The sequence below is a fragment of the Trichosurus vulpecula genome, chromosome 6, assembly GCF_011100635.1.
Source record: "Trichosurus vulpecula isolate mTriVul1 chromosome 6, mTriVul1.pri, whole genome shotgun sequence".
Taxonomy (NCBI): Eukaryota; Metazoa; Chordata; class Mammalia; order Diprotodontia; family Phalangeridae; genus Trichosurus; species Trichosurus vulpecula.
The window spans coordinates 16,977,524-16,997,951 of NC_050578.1; the positions used below are offsets into that span (position 1 = coordinate 16,977,524).

Sequence of the window (20,428 nt, forward strand, 5' to 3'; positions counted from 1 at the left end):
AAAGTTTCATCATCAGATGGATAGCCTCCAGGTGATGATGATTTTTAAATATCTACTAATGAACCTGAAGAGGCTGTATATCTTCGTATATGATGGGACTAACATACACCACGGATTAGCTTTCCCTGAGAAACTGGAACCTGATTGTTGTCTGCCTCCCTTGACACAGCTTCCTTTTCACCTAAGGGCATGAAAAGTCCTGTCCACGTGGAGGTGAGCCCCTTCAGCTTGGTTGATGTCTGAAGACTATTAGAATCACCACACACCCATTCTTGTTGATCAGACTGTTTCCATGGCCCATGTCTTTAAAAGCCAAATGCCACTGTAACCTTGTTACATATCCTTGCAATAGTCATGGTAAAGGAAACTTTGTGTTAACTGTTCAGTAACTTACAAGGGCCTCTTTTCATCTCCAAATCAATCCTGAAATAACAGGGTACTGGTGTGAGGCTCAACCCTAAAAGCACGGATGAAGGAAACACCCACAGGGATGAAATCAAGGATATGTGAAGTACTGTAAGAAGGACTCACTTATCAAATCTTGAGATTAATGTTTCATCCAATAGCTTTTATATTTCTTTATCCAGGGACTATGGTTGGATTTGACATCAAACTATTAAAGAACTATTTAGATCCAGTCTTCATATAGTTTCAAATCTACCTAACTCTACTACCATATAGTTCATATATCTCCATCTGATCTACAAGGACTGCATGAGAGACTTGGTCAAATGCTTTGTTGAAATCCACATGTACTGCATCTATGACATTTCCCTGATCTATGTCTACCAACCCCATTGCAAAAGAAAACAAGATTAGCTGGTATAAACCTCTTTTTGATGATGTCATGCTGCTTTTTAAAAAGTAATCATTACTTCTTTTTCTAAATGTTCATAAATCATCCCTTTTAAGAATTGTAACAGAAGTAGAAGTCAAGTACGTTCACCTGAACTGGAAGAATTTAATCAATTTTGGAAATCAGGACAACATACATTTTCTGAAATTGTAAGTTCTTAGAATAGAGGAGACCACATATGAAATCCAGTCCTGTTTCAAATTCTTCCTACAAATAAATTATGGTGACTAGGTATATAATCAAAAGAAAATTAGTAAATAGAATGATTTTTAATATGCCAAATTATTCGCTCAAAATAACGTGGGAAGTTGTCATAGCTTCAGAATACATTAAAAGAGATTTTAAATTAATCAAGACATCCTACAATTTTTAATAACTTTCTGTAAATGAGAGACCTCTTCCATCCCCTAACACAATTTCTAAAGTGTTGAAAAACTGTCAAGAAAAACTTCCATATTATCATGCTATGTAAGTATCTAAAGCCAATAGTAGATTTGCTTGTGTGAGCTATTTTAGAATGTTCACAGGTACCATGATATTATATATCAATGAAAAGAGGGAAAGAAAATCAAACATAGCTTAGAATTGAGAATAAAAAGGAATCTTAAAGATCGCCTAGTCCAACTCTATCATTTTTCTGTACAAAAGAAAGAATGAAGTTCCTAAGGGTTGAACTGACTTGCCCAAGGGCACAAAGGAAGGAAAGAATGTTTTCAGGCAAATGCTTCTGCCAATTCAACTAAACAAATGTTTATTAAGCACCTACTATGTGCATAACCCTGGGCTTATAAGATAGATGGACATGATAATGATGATGATGATGATGATAGTAACTCACATCGATATATCACTTTAAGATTTACAAAGTACTCTTCGCATGAGACTTTAAGAGGCAGCTCATTTTAAATTCTATACTGGTAGTCAGGAAGACCAGAATTCAAATCCCATCTCTGCCACTTACTAGCTGGGTGACAACAGAACAGTTATTTATCCTCTCTGAACACCCATTTCTATATTGGTAAAACAAAAGATAACAATATTTGCATTATCTATCTAAAATGGTCATTATGAAGTTAAATGAGATAATGTATGCAAAGTACTTTGTCAACTTAAAACTTCTTTACCTGTCTGTTATCATGATCATCATTCAGTAAGTTGGCCAAGGCCATCATGGAGTAAGTAACATCTTCTTTTGTACCTTCACATTGGCTGGGATAGTTGTTATTTTTTTATTTCTCCCCGCCCCCCCCCCCCGCCAAAAATAAAAGGTCATGAAACTATCTTGGAGACTTACATGGTACAGGACACTAAGGCTCCTCCCCTTTACATAGTTTTGGGTCACCTAAGTACAAAAGCCAAACCCACAAGGCATCAGGAACTCCTCAAGCTTCTAACTGGCAAGACCCCATGGCGAATTCAAAGGAAGAGAAGGTACAGCCAATTTAAGCATGGTTACATTTTTGCCTCATCTCCGTTCCCTGTTACTGTCATATGAACTTCATTTGCTTAAATTAACCTCATTTTGTTAGGTGTTTGATCATCTGACCTAACTTTGTTCCATTCCCAAACCTGAACCACTAGATAGGCCCAAGTCAGGCTTGGCCCAGAACAGCAAGTAACTAGTAAGTGTCAGGGCCAGACTTGAACCTAAGTTTTCTGATACCATGTCCATCGTCCTTTCCACTACACCATGCTGCAAAGACAGCACTATATAAATGTGAGAAATATGAACTGTTATTATTTGTAACTTTATTGCTTTTCTCACTCCTAGAGGGAAGAGGGAAATATTCCCAGCCACATGTCTGCTACTGAAGCAGTCCTAGAGGGTCCTTGGGGAAGTTGTTTGCGAGGGACAGGAACAAATAATGCTTCAGGAAATGTACATGTCTATATTCACTCCCTCTGGCAACACCACTTGGGATACATACAAATATAGGTATATTTCAGAAGGACTTCCTATAAACACTGAAGTAGATGGTATCCTTCTAGACCTTGTTAAATCATTCCAGGGAAGAAAATCCAAGTATGCTTTGCTGGGCACTTAGGCCAAGATCTTGGCTTTAAGGTAATTTGTCCCTAGCTGTATTTCAGTTATAATTCTAGCCAGCATCAATTGTTCAGTTATTTCTCCAGCTTTTCTATGCTATTATCATTGAATAGATTTTTCTTTTATCTGTGGGGAGAAAAAGCAGGTGTTCCTCTTCATTATAATTTCAGTCAAATACACAGGGGCTTAAATTAAGGAAAAGACTTTTATAAAATGGAAACTTTTTCTTAGTCCTCTAAAAAATCTTAAGGTTAAACCCAAATGGCTTCAATGCAAAAGTGATTTTTTTTCCTTTGAAAAGTTAAAGAGAAAGCAATTGAATTCCAGACATCTGGATAAGTCATACTCTAGGTTGTTGAGTTGTGTTTGGCTCTTTGTGACCCCATTTGGGGTTTTCTTGGCAAAGATATTGGCGTGGTTTGCCCTTTCCTTCTCTAGCTCATTTTACAGATGAGGAAATTGAGGCAAACAGAGTTAAGTGACTTTCCCAAAGTCACACAGCCAGTAAGTGTCTGAAGCCAGATTTGAACTCAGGAAGATGATGAGTCTTTTGGACTTCACTCTCAGCAGTCTATCCCCTGTACCACCTACATACTCTGTAACATGAGTTTTAATGCTGGTGCCAATGCCAAGTTTCAAACTGACCCATTCCTCCACTTTTCTAGTCCGGGATACCCAAGCACAACACTCAGGAGCTGAAAGATAAGTGGAGTTGACATTCTTCTCTCTGAATGAGGTTCAGAAGCCTGAAGAATGCTTAAATATGTGCTACTGAAGTAAAAGTAATCGAAGTTAGAATATATTTGGGGGAGATGAGAAGGGTAAGTAGTATGTACATACCACCCTAACCTTAGCATCTTCTTAGTTCAGGTTTGAGGTTGGGACAAAATAGATCACTTCAAGTCACTGAACATTAAACAAAGTAAGAGGTTTTCTTTGCCCTAACACAGCATGGATACATCACTCATGTCTATCTGGAAACTTATCTGACCAGTCCACCGTCACAGTAGGGCAACTAGGCACCCCCAAATCTGAGAAGCCATGACTACACTTGTCTCAGGTCCTTTATTTTCCCACCTGGAAGCTGAAGCCAGTCAGGGTTTCTCAGAGGGAGGAAGCTGTGTCAGGGAATACCAGAAAGCTGTGTAACGAAAATGCTGGTACCAGCCCAAGGAGATCAGGAAATAAGTTTTAATCATTATAAATTCTACCTCAAGCACACCTGTTCTCGAAAGTGTTGTTCAAGAACCCCTGAGACCCTTTCAAGTGAGTCTGCAAGTTCAAAACTATTTTCACAATAATACTAAAATATTTTTATTTCTAAGACATTGCAATTCAATAACTATAACCCACAGAAACAAAAGTTTTTAAGAGGCGTCTTCAATAATTTTAAGAGTATAAAAGGAACTCCTGCTCTATAACATCTGTCACATACATCTCCTTTCTATGAACTCAACCACCACCCCTAGTTAAGACACTTATCACCTTTCTCCTGGGCTATTGTAATAGCCTCCTAAATTATTTCTGACCTCAAGTTTCTTTCTTTTCCAATCCATCGTCTACAAAGCAACTAAACTGATTTTTTTTTAAATGCAATTTATTTATTTAACATATTTGGTTTTCAGCATTGATTTTCACAACAGTTTGAATTACTAATTTTCTCCCCATTTCTACCCTCCCCCCCACTCCAAGATGGCATATATTCTGGTTGCCCTGTTCCCCAGTCAGCCCTCCCCTCTATCACCCCCCTCCCCTCTCATCCCCTATTCCCTTCCTTTCTTGTAGGGCAAGATAAATTTCTACGCCCCATTGCCTGTGTATCTTATTTTTTAGTTGCATACAAAAACTTTTTTTGTTTTTGAACATCTGATTTTAAAACTTTGAATTCCAAATTCTCTCCCCTCTTCCCTTCCCACCCACCCTCCCTAAGAAGTCGAGTAATTCAACCTAGGCCACACATGTATTTTTATGTATAACCCTTCCACAATACTCATGTTGTGAAAGGCTAACTACATTTTGCTCCTTCCCAACCCATCCCATTTATTGAATTTTCTCCCTTGACCCTGTCCCCTTTCCAAAGTGTTTGTTTTGATTACCTCCACCCCCATCTGCCCTCCCCTCCATCATCTCCGCCTTTTATTTTTTTTTATCTTCCTCCCTCTTCTTTCCTGTGGGGTAAGATACCCAACTGAGTATGTATGGTATTCCCCCTCAGGCCTAATCTGATGAGAGCAAGGTTCACTCATTCCCCCCTCACCTGCCCTCTCCCCTCCTCCCATAGAACTGCTTCCTCTTGCCACCTTTATGCGAGATAATCCACCCCATTCTATCTCTCCCTATCTCCCTCTCTCAGTATGTTACTCTCTCATCCCTTAATTTCATTTTATTTCTTTTAGATATCTTCCCTTCATCTTCAACTCACCCTGTGTCTGCTCTCTCTCTTTTACATATATATGTATATATACATATATACATATATATAAACACATATATATACACATACATACATATACACATAGATATATACATACATACACATTCACTTATATATATACATAAACATATATATACATATATATATGGATATTCCCTTCAACTACCCTAATACTGAGGTCTCATGAATCATACTCATCATCTTTCCATGTAGGAATGTAAACAAAACAGTTCAACTTTAGTAAGTCCCTTGCAATTTCCGTTTCTTGATTACCTTTTCATGCTTCTCTTGATTCTTGTGTTTGAAAGTCAAATTTTCTATTCAGTTCTGGTCTTTTCACTGAGAAAGCTTGAAAGTCCTCTATTTTATTGAAACTCCATATTTTGCCTTGGAACATGATACTCAGTTTTGCTGGGTAGGTGATTCTAGGTTTTAATCCTAGCTCCATTGACCTCCGGAATATCGCATTCCAAGCCCTTCGATCTCTTAATGTAGAAGCTGCCAGATCTTGGGTTATTCTGATTGGGCTTCCACAATACTCAAATTGTTTCTTTCTGGCTGCTTGCAGTATTTTCTCCTTGATCTGGGAGCTCTGGAATTTGGCAACAATATTCCTAGGAGATTTCTTTTGGGATCTATTTGAGGAGGCGATCGATGGATTCTTTCAATTTCTATTTTGCCCTGTGGCTCTAGAATATCAGGGCAGTTCTCCTTGATAATTTCCTGAAAGATGGTATCTAGGCTCTTTTTTTGATCATGGCTTTCAGGTAGTCCAATAATTTTTAAATTATCTCTCCTGGATCTATTTTCCAGGTCAGTGGTTTTTCCAAGGAGATATTTCACATTGTCTTCCATTTTTTCATTCCTTTGTTTCTGTTTTATAATATCCTGATTTCTCATAAAGTCACTAGCTTCCACTTGCTCCAATCTAATTTTTAAAGTCGTATTTTCTTCAGTGGTCTTTTGGACCTCCTTTTCCATTTGGCTAATTCTGCCTTTCAAGGCATTCTTCTCCTCATTGGCTTTTTGGAGCTCTTTTGCCATTTGAGTTAGTCTGTTTTTTAAGGTGTTGTTTTCTTCAGTGTATTTTTCAGTATTTTTTTGGGTCTCCTTTAGCAAGTCATTGACTTGTTTTTCATGGTTTTCTCGCATCCTTCTCATTTCTCTTCCCAATTTTTCCTCTACTTCTCTAACTTGCTTTTCCAAATCCTTTTTGAGTTCTTCTATGGCCTGGGGCCAGTTCATGTTTTTCTTGGAGGCTTTGGTTGTAGGCTCTATGACTTTGTTGTCTTCTTTAGGCTGTATGTTTTGGTCTTCTTTGTCACCAAAGAAAGAATCCAAAGTCTGAGACTGAATCTGGGCGTGTTTTCGCTGCCTGGCCATATTCCCAACCAACTAACTTGACCCTTGAGTTTTTCAGTGGGGTATGACTGCTTGTAGATTACAGAGTTCTATGTTCTGCGTTTGGGGGGGAGGTGCCAGCTCTGTCAGAGCCGCACTCCTCCTTCCCCAAGGACCCCCAGTCCAGACTGGGCTTAGATCTTCAGCAGGCTGTTGCACTCCTGCTCTGATCTGCCACTTAATTCCTCCCACCAGGTGGGCCTGGAGCCGGAAGTAACAACAGCTCACTCCCGCAGCTTTTCCCACTAACCTTCTCCGCAGTCTTTGGTGTTTGTGGGTCGAGGGGGTCTGGTAACTGCCGCAGCTCACATATTCAAGGCGCTGGGGCCCCCTCCGCCCGGCTTCTGGTCTGGATCGTCCACGCCGCTCAGGCTGGGCTCTGCTCCACTCCGTTCCCAGCTCCCAGCTCCGTGTGGAATAGACCTCACCCAGAGACCATCCAGGCTGTCCTGGGCTGGAGCCCTGCTTCCCTCTGCTGTTCTGTGGGTTCTGCCGTTCTAGAATTGGTTCAGAGCCATTTTTTATAGGTTTTTGGAGGGACTCGGGTACGGAGCTCACTCTAGTCCGTGCTTACCAGCCGCCATCTTGGCTCCGCCTCCCAACTAAACTGATTTTTAAAGCACAAATCTTAACATGTCACTCTCTACCCAATAAAAACTGGAGGATCTCTATTACCTTTAGAATTGAGTACAAAATCCTCTGTCTGGCATATAAATTTTTCTACAAACTCATTCCAACCTACCTTTCCAGGCTTATCATGCACTACTCCATTCCTATAATCTAATCTGTGAGCCAGCAGAACTTGGCCAAGGTTGGTCATGATTCATTCAGTTATGTATTGTTGTTGTTGTTTTCTTTCTATTTACATTGTTTTGAGGTTTTTTATTTTATTTTATTTGTTTTATTGAGCCTGAGTGGGTCTCCCTGTCTCTCAGGCAGTGAGCGAAGCAGCTAGTGATAGGCCCAGCCTTATTACCGACTGGCTTATGAAAGCTTTGACCCACTCCATTTCCAGCATTGGCTACTTCATTCCTCCATTAGACAGTCTGGGACCTTCCTCCCCATTGCTGCAAAATCACCATATTGGTGCCAGAGCTACTACAGAAACCTTCAACTTAGCCCACTGTACCTCAGAACTAGAGAATTCAAAAGATCTACCAGCTTCCAAAAATTAGAGATATACGTCACCATGCCCATCCCATTTTCATTGCTATAGTCATTTTATACATGTTTTCCAAGTTACCCTGATATCATTTTGCATCACTTCATGCTTCTCATGCTTCTTTGTATTCTTCATAGGTGTCATTTCTTATTGGCATAGCATTATATCACAGCATTCATGTGCTACAATTTTTTTTCAGCCAAAATAATGGGCTGATTTTCTTTAAACAAAAAAGATTACTCAACTGATTTTGGGTTTGCCTAGACTTCCATTCAATTGTATAGGGGACGACTAATGAGGAAACTCCCTTGTCTAATGCAGATCAGCATCCGTTATGCAACTTACAGTCTAAGAGGGTTGCCTAGGGACTTGGAAGTTAAGTGACTTGGTCATGGTGACAAAACTAGTAAGACTTGAACTCAAACCTTCCTGATTTCTATACCAGTTCTTTCTCTCTCTACCATTCCTCATTTCTTTTCCATTCCACACTAGATCAGGGAATGCCATAGACATCATGTGTTTGAATTTATCCAGCCCCACACACAAACTAGCTTTGTGACCCTAGTTAAGTCACTTACTGCCTCGGTTTCCTCATTTGTAAAATAAGAATAATGATAGGACCTACCCTCCAGGGTTGCTATGAAGAATAAAAGAGATAATATTTATAAAGTTATTTGCAAACATTAAAGCAATTTTTAAATGATGGTTATTATTATCATTACCATTATTAGTTCAACAACACATTTGACAAAAGTCTGAGAAATATTCACTTCTGTTTGTGTACTTATGTACTCAGTATGAGCTTTGAAGGAAATATAGGCAGGATGGTAATACTGGAGTCAGTAGGGACCTGGGTTAAAATTCTGCCCCTAATCCTTGCTCATTCTGTTACTGTGGCCAAATTATTTCACCACTCAGCCTTAGATATTTGGCCAAGGTGACAAAGCTATGAATCCAAATCTTCCTTCTAAACCAGCTCTCTCTCCACCATTCCATAATGCCTTTCATATTACAGTAGATCAGGGAAAAGCTGTAGACATTAAATATTTGAATTTATCCAGCCTGTTTTCCCATCTGTAAAATGGGAGTAATGATACTTGCAGGATTTACCTTGTAGGGTTGTTGTAAATATTAAATTGGATAGTATAGAAGGAATTAGAAACCTTAAAATACTGTCTAAATATTTATTTTATCATTATTATTATTATTATTAGTTAGTGAAGCTGTTCTATCACCTCTCATGTGTTTCCATCAAAACTAGACCTTTGTAACAGTCACAGTTTTTGGCAACTGTGTTCAAGCCACGATGCTGTATTAGGCTAAATATAACTATGTTTCCCTAAACAATTAAGTTACTGGCCACTAACCAGTCTGATGGACTAGGGTTTCTATACTGTAGAAATAGTATAACTTAGTTTCAATTAAGGTATTTTTAAAAGCTTCTGTGTTTAAGCATTTAAACCTTCACAATCTGACTCCATTAATTGTTACAAATTAATTACCCATTAGTCCCTACATATATTCAATGACCTAAGCAAACTGGCTTCCTTGATGTTCCAGGGACAAAACAATCTATCTCTTTTCTTTGCCTATGGAAATGCTTTTGCTCATCCCTAGCATGCTCTCTATCTTCAACACCGCTTCTTGTTACCCCTATCTGCCAATCAAAATGCTGTCATATACAAGATGCCTTTCCTCCTTCCCCCGGTTTCTAGTTTCCTACTCCATAAAAAGTGACTTTTTATATACATTTTCATTTACGTATCTGTGTATGGGTTATTTTGCCCAAGTAGAATTCTTAGCAGGGGCTATTTAGATTTTGTATACGCAGTCCCTAGCACGGTAACTGACACATTGTATGTAGACTCTCATGAAGTGCTTGTTGTTGAATAAATTGAGTATCTTTTGTGCATATGATATCCTTGAAACCCTAGCTGACCCTCAAAACTGAGCTCAAATGCCACCTCCTCCATGAAGCCTTCCATGATTCCTTATCAGAAATATTCTCTTTGTCTTTAGACTTCACATAGCACTTTATTTATACCTCTCATATAATTCATTATGTCTTATTTTACATTACAGTCTTCTATATGTGACTTGTCTCCTCTAGTACATTATTAATCTCCTTTGCAATTATGATGTTTTCCTAGTGGCTAATATTCATCTTGCATATAGTAATTAACACACTTGTTGAGAAATTTGGACTGGATGACAGTTCAGTTAGGTGGACTTGGGACTTGGTTAAAGCCAGACTACAGGAAGGTATCTAGTGGTGTGTGTCAGGGCCCTGTCTTCAGTTCTGTTCCTTTTGACAGTTTTACCAAAGATTTGCATGAAGATAGATAAGATATCAAACTTTCAGATGACACCAACTGGGTGGACAATATCTTTAGAGTCAGGATAAAACGAAATCTTGACATACTAGAATTATGGACTGAATTAAGCAAGACGAAATTTAACAAGATAAATGTAAAGTCCTGTATTTGGGATTTAAAAATAAATTTAACTTTAACAATTTAATTTAACAAATTAATTTAACAAGATTGAGGAACTTGACTTAGTCAAAAATATACTTGTCATCTACAGTATAATAGGAGAGTCAGAAAACTGATGTGATCCTAGCCTATATTATTGGAAAGTGTCCAGAACAGCAGAGGTAAGTCAACTGTACTCTTTAATTGTCAGACAAAACTAGCTGAAGTATTATGTTCAGTTCCGTGCACACATTAGAGGAAGGACATGGCAAATTAGAATGCATCCAGAAATGGATGGCCAGCGTGCTGAGGGCACTTCAAATTATAGCATATGAATCAGTTGTAAGAATTGTAGATGGTTGATGGAAGTCTAAGTTGGGGAATGACTACAGTCTTCAAATCTTTAAAGGCTATCACCTGTAAGATTAGACATTCTATCTGGTACAGAGGGTAGAACTCATATTGGCAGATGGAAGTTATAGGGGAAAAGATTTTGATTCGATGTAAGGATGAATTTCTTAATAATTACAACTATCCAAAGGATAGTTCTGGAGAAAGCAATTTCTTTGATAAGCACTGACTGATCACTTGTAAGGCAATTATAGAGGGTTTTCTGCTTTGAGATGGAATTGGAAAAGATGACCTCAGAACAAGATGTCCCTTTCAGCTCTACAATTCTGGATTCACATGTTGGAAATAAGTAGAAAGATAAATTGTACTACGGTTTACTCTGTTAAGGCTAACTGATGAATGTTTTCTTTTTGACAGCACTAAGACCTCCTATTGAAAACATTTTTTAAACAATATGGAAAGTAAAGATGACAACGGGTTAATCATTGCTAGATGTTCCCAGTTGATCCATATGTTTATTCTTTAAAAGTTTATTAAAGATTTTTCTTCTCACATTAAATTCCTTTCCCAACACCCAACACCCCAATGGAACCTCCCCTTCTAATATTAAAAAAACAGCAAAAATCAATTGGTTAACCATGTCTGACAGCTCATACCACATTCTGTCTCTATTCTGTTTCACTCTGTCTCTAAATACAACACTGCAGTACTTTTCTACCTAGTCTGAGGCAGGATGTAAAATCTCCTCATCCCAGAATGCTGAGGTAGGTATGCTGATTTTCACCAAACATCCCTGGTGATATGTGGACAGGGACCACTGAGCCCCCAGTAATCATGAATCAGGGTCCTGGGGTAAGAAATACCTGTTGGAGTTACTAGTCTAAGATCCACAGGGATGTTATTCCCTAGTCAAGACATCTCAAATCCTGCCTTCTCCAGGAGGCCTTTTACTAGTGTTTTCCCCTCTGAGATTACCTTCCATTTACTCTGTATGTATGTATCTAGTTATTTACATGTTTTCTGCCCCACACTCTATTAAAATGTAAGCTCTTTGAAGGCAGTGGCTGGTTTGCAACTTTTTTTGTATTCCAAGCTCATAGCACAATGTTTGGTACATAGTAAGAGCTTAATAAATGCTTGGTGACTATTTAACTGTTCATTTGAGACTGAGCATTGATCAGCTAATACATATAACACAACCTCTGTAGAAGACATAAATTCTCTGATTTTTTTTTTCAAATAAATTCACTCTGCCAATATAGAAAAAGCAATATCCCTCAGGTAACTGGCAGCCCAATGGATAGAACGTTGAGCCAGGAGTCAGGAAAAACTGATTTCAAATATGGACTCAGACCCCTACTAGCCATGTGAAACTGGGCAAGTCACTTAACTGCTGTCTGCCTCAGTTTCCTCAACTGTAAAATGGGAATAATGATAGTACCTACCTCTTTGGTTTTTGAAAGGATCACATGAACTAATATCTGTACAGGACCTGAAACATAATAGGCACTAGGAAAACATACTTCCCAGAGTCAGATATAAGCTTAACTTAAAAAGAGAAGACTATGTCTAAGCAGCTTGAAAATGGTTCAAGGCATTATCTAATTGGAAGAAAAGGAAATTTTCTACATTTCCAAAAGAGCCAATAATGATAGACTCTGGCTTGGGAGGCATCTCAGACATTATATAATCCAATCTTCACCTGGACAGAAATGCCTATTTCAACACCCTCAAAAAATGACCATTCAGCCATTGCTTGAAGACCTCCAGTAATGGAGAATTCACTCCTTCATAAGGTGGTCTTTCAGAAAGTTCTAAATTTTAGGAATGTTTTCCTTTTTCCAAGTCACTGGTACTAAACAAGAATAGTGATTATGTGCAGCAAGTTCTACCCTCATAGACAAAGTTGAATTACCTCTTTAACTTGAATTCCTGCAACTCACTTCAGGAGAGAAACTTCAAAGGATTTTACCCTTAAAAAATCTAAACAAAGCTAGATATGGTTGCATACAACTGAAATTCCTTCCTACCAGAGAGGCTGAGACTGGTGAGTCTCTTGTGCTAGGGAGTTCTAAACTGCAGTAGGTTAAGCCAATTGACTGTCTGCTCTAAATCCAGCAACAATATGAACCTCTGAGATTAAGAGGTCACCAGGCTGCCCAACAATAGGTGGATCAGGCCAGACTTGAAACAGAGTAGGCCAAAACTCCTGTACTGGTCAGTAATGGGACCAGGCCAATGAGTAGCTTCTCCACTTTCAAATCTGGGTGAGAAAGGGAGGCCTGATCTCAAAAACAACAACACCCTTCAATATGCCTAGTCTGTTCCCTTTTCTCTCTTTCTATGAGTATGGAAGGCACTTATGTATGTCAAGGGGAGAGAGAATGTAGAGAAAGGAGGCAGAATGGAAGCTTATGTTTTAACTTGTTGATAAGAGCATAAGATCACAGACTTAATCTTGGATGGGAACTTGGAGGTCATCTAGTTCATTTTCCTCACTATATAGATATTGGGTTGATATATATTTAAAAAAATAATAAAACACAGTTGAGACAATTTGTTCTTCCTTCCCATTAGTTCTACATTTCAGAAGGTCATCAGTGGTTTTTTGCCTGCCCCTGGCAAAGAGTTTCCCAGTGCCTCAATTATTTAAGTCACCCACATCTACTCAGGACATTGAAGACTATAGCCCTATCTCAGTCCAAATGTGTTGTAGTCATTATGAGCATTCTTTTCATGTCAGTGTGAGAATTTTTGAAAGAGAGGAAACATCCAGCTCCCAATTACTTGCTGCCCTTTTTTGTCTAAATAAATGGCTGTCAATAGGATTTTCTTTCCTAGTGACAAGTTAAAGTGTACTGAGAGGGACTGTCTCATTTGAAGACATTTATCTTTTCTTAAAAACTAATTGGCAGATCATCATTTTGAAATGATATTTTATAGACATAGCAAAGAAAAGTTGACAATGGAAACTTTCTTATAATAATCAGTTTTCCTGTTTGAATAAGGATGACTCTGATTCTCTTGGGTCTTGATACATTTTAGCAGTGGACTGAACAGATATCATGACCAAAAGACCCATTTGAACATCTTGACTTCTTGTGATTTATCTTTTATTTAACTGGGAATTATTTCAAATAATTCTTACTTGAGGAAGCATCATTTCCTGTTCAAATGGAGGTAATTAGGACAATATCTCCAAATAAGCAGAAAAATCTTTGCCCTATTTTCTGGGCTTGGAAGAACCTCATGATTCCTTGTTTGGAGAGAACACCAGAATACTGCTTAGTTGAACATACCCTCCCCCCCCATGCAAAAAACAAACTGAATGGCCTCTGAAGCAGATCATTTATGAATGGAGTTCCTATCAATCAATAGGCATTTGTTTTTTAATTTTTTAATTAATAAGCATTCATATTCTTTCCCTTCTACCCCCTTCTCAGTTTAAAAGAAGGACAAAACCCTTGTAACCAAAATGCAATGTAGCATTCTTTATCCTCAGTACTCTAGAGTTATGGTTGGTCATTACTTAACAGCATTTATTAAGGCTACTATGTACAAGGTACTGTAATAAGCCTTGGAGATACAAAGACAAATGTGAAATAGTCTCTGCCTTCAGAGAGTTTACATTCTATTAGACAAACACAATTATGAGTATTCATAGAACAGTTATAAAGAGAATTAATATAAATAAATATGAAGTAGTTAGGAGGAGGTTGAGAACTTGTCATTGAAGAGTAGGAAGGATCCATGTAGAAGATGGTGCTTGAACTGAGAAGAAATTTATGATGTTGATTTGAGTAGGACTGCATTCCAGGCATGAGAGATGGCTGTTGTCAAAGATTTTAGTTCAAAGATAGGATTTGGAATGCCATAACAGAAAAAGCCAGGATTTGGGCTTTATTAAAGTGAGGAGTAATTTCCAATAAAGCTGGAAAGATAGCTTGGGAACAAATTGTGAAGAGGATTAAATGCCAAACAAAGGAGTTTATATTTGATCTTAGAGGCAATGGGGAGCCATTGACTGGAATACAGTGAGTGACATAGTCCAGTCTCTAGATAAGGAAGATCACAGTCAGTTGTGTGACAGATTAGAGTAGGTGAATTATGAAACAGGAGCAGATATGCCCAGTTCTTTGGGTACTCACCAGAAATGACCACAATGACAGTGAGAAATGGAGCTGCAATCAATCACACTTTGATAATCACAGAGGGTGTGGGGACAAACCATACAGAAAGTATAAAGACAATCAGTGAAAGGGGCATAGAGACAGATGGCTTTGGGACAGGTGATATGATGGTGAAGGAAGGAGGGCAACATGAAGAAGAGGATGGGGGGGGGCGGAAAGCAAGAGTATTTTGCATGTAAAATGAATTAGAATTGAGAGCACTAGGCAGCATGGACCCAATGTAGATAGAAGAGGGCTGGGGTTGCAAGCAGGAATTTAAGGTCTCATTTTATAGGCTTTTGATTGGGAAGGAAAGAGACTAACTCTTCTAATCTGTGCCGTCTTGGGATTGGTTCATTAATATATCAAAATCATCTTGAAGTTGCCAGTAGAACTTTAAAGTTAACTTGTCCACATCATTTCAAAATTATCATCACCATTTGGTGACCTGTAGGTCTTACTGCTAATGTTAAGAACCTGTCTAAGATTCACATACCATTGAGCCAAAAGGCCCTGACAGCAGAGCCCAAATGACTTCCTTTGATTCAGTACCTATTACCATGGTGTTATTTTTGGTTAACATGTGCTGCACTTTGTATATTAGGCCCCTTTAGGACAGTTTATACCTGACTTCCAGGTTCCCCTTTGTTATCTTATTTCATGATATTGCCACTTTATATCAGCTACTTGCAAACTTACTAACAAGAAGTGGGGGCGGTCAAGAGGACCAGAACAAGATACAGTTTTAACACAAGAGGGAAAGGCAGAAGGCAGGGAGACTACTTAGGAAGTTATGGCAATAATATAGGTGAGAGGCGAAAGTGGGTGTGGACTAAGGTGGTGGCTGTTTGAGTAGAGAGAAAGGATTGAATATGAGAGATGTGAAGGAAGAAATGCTGTGATTTGGCAATTAATTGGATAGATGGGGTATGAGAGAATGAGGAGTTAAGGACAACACCAAAGTTGCAAAATTACAAAAAAGTTGCAAAGTTATAAAATACTGGAAAGATGATGGTACCTTTGACAGAAATAGGACAATTTGGAAGAGGCATAGTCTTTGGGGGATATATAATGAGTTCAGTTTTGGACAGGCTGAGTTTGAGATGTCTTCAAGATATTCAGGTTTGAAATGCACTTGGCAAGTAGTGATCAGCTCATTGCTTTGTCCAAAGTGTCTGATTTGTTTTGCGGTGAATTGACTGTGTGTTTTGGAATTATGTAGACATACTCTTAATCATACTTTTGGGCAGCCCTATATAGCTATACAAAAGGGGATAAAATCTATAAGAACAGACTATACATGCTTCAAGCACATCCTAGATGAGAAGGGAATAGTCAGACTTTTGTAAATGATTTTTACAAACAAACATCTTAATGGTCACAACTGACCAGAAGTTGTTGAGAATATAAAATCCTGTGCCAATGAGTCTTCTTCAGAAAGTATTTGATTTATAAGGTCATAGAATCAGATCTGCCAGAGTCCCTGGAAGTCACCTAGACCAAGTCCCTTATATCATAAATGAAGAAACTGAATCCCAGAGATTGACTTAACTAAGTAAGCTCACATAGGTACAGCTACTGACATGTAATAAGTAGATGCATAATAAATGCTTATTGATTAAGTGACCTAAGTCTTCTGATTCTAAATCTCCACCCTTTCCACTATACCATCCTGCCTCCCTACTTGAAGGGCTGTTATGTGGAAGAAGGATTAGGTTTGCTTTGCCCAGAGCACAGAAATAGATGTAACCTGCAGAGAAAGAGACTTAATATAATGTAAAGAACAATTTCCTAAACTTACATGAGGGAGCACTCTGATGAAATTAAGAGTCTGTCTTATTCCATTCAAATCAGAGAATATTTATTTAATGCCATCTACATAAAAAGCATTCTTCCAGGAGTCAAGAATATTAAAATAATGGTCCCTGCCCTCAAGAAACTTATATTCATTGAGAACATATCTAAATAAAATACCTGGAAATGAAACCACAATCTTCCTTGGTACTACAAAATTTATTCTATTACCTTTACGCAGATGAACTCTGTTATATTCCTCCCCTCCCACCAGATCTACCCCTAACCTTTCAATTGACTACTCTCACCATTCCAACCTTCACCTGTAAGTTCAGAGAAAAGTTGCAATTTTACTTTGCTTATGGCTAGTTACTTGATATGCTGGTATGGATATCATATTTCTAGTACATTAGCTAAATTGCATTTAGAGTCTTTTTATATAAATGCACATAATCTTTGGAACATTATCCACCATGTCATATAATACCTAGATGCATATCTAAGCTGGTAGGCATTTAAGTTATCTGTCTGAGGAGCAGGTAAGTTTCTCAAGCACTCAAGGGAGATATGGAGGACACAGAAAGTGAAAGCTAGATAACAGAATGGGGAAAAAAATGGATTCTCACCTCAGATCTATTCAAAAGCAATGAACTGCAGTGGGAAAAAAAAGCAGATAGATTAAATTGAATGTCTTAACAAGAGCTAATCAATTGATTTGCTTGAACAGCAAGGTATTGACCAGAAGGTGAAACTCCAGAGGAAGTTTAACTAAATACACTGATGTCTTTTCTCAGCTGCTTTACTGTCTCATTTCCTATAGATATGTGTAATGTGAACTGTTGCAACACTGCCTATATAAATAAGAACTATGTTCTTTTGAAAATTATGAAAGGATATATTCACAAAATCAATACAGTCATATTGAGCCACTGGTACATGAATAAAATTTTCTAAAAAGTTGAAATATATCCAAGATGGTGTGATGGATAGAGAACTGGACTTGGAGTAAGGAAAACCTGGGTTCATATCCTGCCTCAGACACTTATTAGTTTTGTGATCCTAGACTAATAACCTAATTTCTCTGGGCCTCAGCTTTCGTGTCTGTAAAATAAGATTGGACTTCATCATCTGTGATTCTTTCTGTCTCTAAACTTATCATGCTATGCTTTCTTTGAGGCTGGGGAATGAAAAATAATGGAGGCTCTCTGGAGATTTTTTTTGAAAATGGGAAATCTATTTTTTTATGATTACTACTTTATATTTTCTTATTTAACATTTTATTTTTCCCAATTACATATAAATACAATTTTAACATTCTTTTTTTAATTTTCCAAATTCTCTCCCTCCCTCCTTCCCTGCCCTCACTGAGAAGGCAAGCAATTTGACATAGGTTATACATGTGTAGTCATGCAAAACACATTTCCATGTAAGTCATTCTATGAAAGGAAAATAAAAAATAAAAAACAAGAAAAATTTTAAAGTAACAAAAAAGTATTTTTGATCTGCATTCAGGCTCTACCAGATCTTTTTCTGGAGATGGACAGCATCTTTCATCATAAGTCCTACAGAATTTTCTTGGATCAATATATTGCTGAAAATAACTAAGTTGTTCATGGTAGCTCATCATATGTTACTGTGTACAATGGTTTCCTGGTTCTGGCCATTTCACTTTGCATTAGTTCATGTAAGTCTTTTTTTATTAAAATACTGAATTTATTTCACATGTACACTTTGTTTCCCCACCATTTCCATTTTTCTGACCACCGCTACTACTATGCCCTATCATAACATTCCATACATACTTAAATGAATCAAACAATGGAGTTCCATCTTTGAAAACTAAATAGGCATTTTGGACAACACACTCTTAGCAAAGTAATCTGGATGCCATTCATCAGATGTGATACGGAAAGTTCTCACTCTGCATTATAAGAAGGACAGCCAGATATCAACTGTTACAGAAATAAGGTGGACAATTTTAACAAACTGTTCAAACTTATTTTCTTAAAGACATTTCCTCCACAGCCAGAGATCTTGAATGGCCTCCTGATCAGACACCCTGAAGGAATTCTTTACATAGTTGATAAATTTGCCTTCCACTTTTGGGAGGCAGCCACCCTTTTCAATGCTTGCTTGCATTTTTGCTTTAATATCCTCTAGAGAAGTAGGTCCTTTGGGAGTCTTGGGAGTCTTGGGAGTCTTGTCCTGCTTTTTGAAGGATTCTTGACCTTTCGATTTTGGCGGGGATGGCTTTGAATCTTTTCCATTCTGGTTAGATTTTCGTACATTTTTTGCTGCAGCATCATGAACTGGAAGGGTCTTTTCTCCACTTTCCTCATCTTCAATGTCATCATCATCTTCTTCATCATCTTCATTTTCATCAGACAGTTTTACCTTTTTCTGTGGAACCTTGCTACCAACTCCAGGAGAATATCATTTGCAAGACATATTTAAGAGTTTCACATCATCTTCCTCTTTGTCATCCGATTCTGCATCTTCCTTCAGTGCTACTAGGTGCTGGCCACTCACATGTGCAAACCCTGAACCACATTTCAACTGCAAAACTACTGGTGGTGTAATCTCAAAATCACCTAGAGAAATTGTAGGGCTGCGCAGACATTTTCACAGATGCCAGAGTTACTTTAATTGGATTGCCTTCATAGTTCAATGCCTCTGCTTCAATAATATGCAATTCATCCTTTGCACCAGTCCCTAAACTCACAGTCCTCAATGACAACTGGTACTCATTTTCATCATTATCTACTTTAAAATGATAATCTTTGTCGCCCTTTAGTTCACAATTGAAGAGGAAATTCTGGGGCCAGAGGGGGCTCATATCCATTTTCATTCAGTCCTCCATTTGAGTAGTGATATTGAGGAGAGCAGAGCAGTGTGGAAAGGAAAGCATCAAGGTGGATGGGCAGAATGGCTCTGGCTCCCAAGGGTCTCCACTCAAGACAGAATCACACTGAGGGAAGCCATATAAGTATTTTCTTGTTTTCCAAGAGCATCCCGCTCATCATTTCTTAAATAGTATTCCATCACAATCACAATCATATGCAACAACTTGTTCAGCCATTCTTCAATTTCCAATCCTTAGCCACCATTAAAAGGGCTACTATATTTTTGTACAAATAGGTCATTTTCTTTTTTTTAATCTCTTTGGGATACAGATCTAGTAGAGTTCCAAATTGCTTTCCAGAATAGTTGAATCAGTGCATGACTTCACCAATAGTACATTAGTGTTTTAATTGTCCCACATCCTCCAATATTTGTCATTTTCCTTTTCTGTCATATTAGCCAGTCTGACAGGTGTGAGGCAGTAGTAGCTTAGTTTGCATAATTTTCATTTTTCTCTTCAGTTTGGAGCATGTTTTCATATAACTATAGATAGCTTTAATTGCTTTGTCTGAAAACTGCCTCTTTTATATCTTGGCCATTTATCAATCGAGGAATGGCTTTTTTCTCTATAAATTTGACTCAGTTTTCTGTATGTTTGAGAGATGAAATCTTTATCAAGAAACTCACTGTATAAAAATATTTTTGCAGTAATGAATACCAACTATGTTTGTCCCTCCATCCTATTTTCCCCCTATTTAGCCTACTCTCTCCCTCCTTTTACCCTGTGTATCAGTAAGGCAAAATTCATGACCTTGAGGATGACCACGAACATGCCTGTATGGTTCAGAATTGCAAAGTATGAAAAACTATCTAGGTAGAAGGCAGAGGAAGTATAACAT

The 20,428-nt window shown here is 38.0% G+C and overlaps 1 pseudogene; it reads right to left on the minus strand.

The window, feature by feature from the left end:
* Positions 1-18,684: 18,684 nt before the first annotated feature.
* LOC118854412 lies at positions 18,685-19,548 on the minus strand (annotated as a pseudogene).
* Between the last annotated feature and the right edge of the window lie 880 nt (positions 19,549-20,428).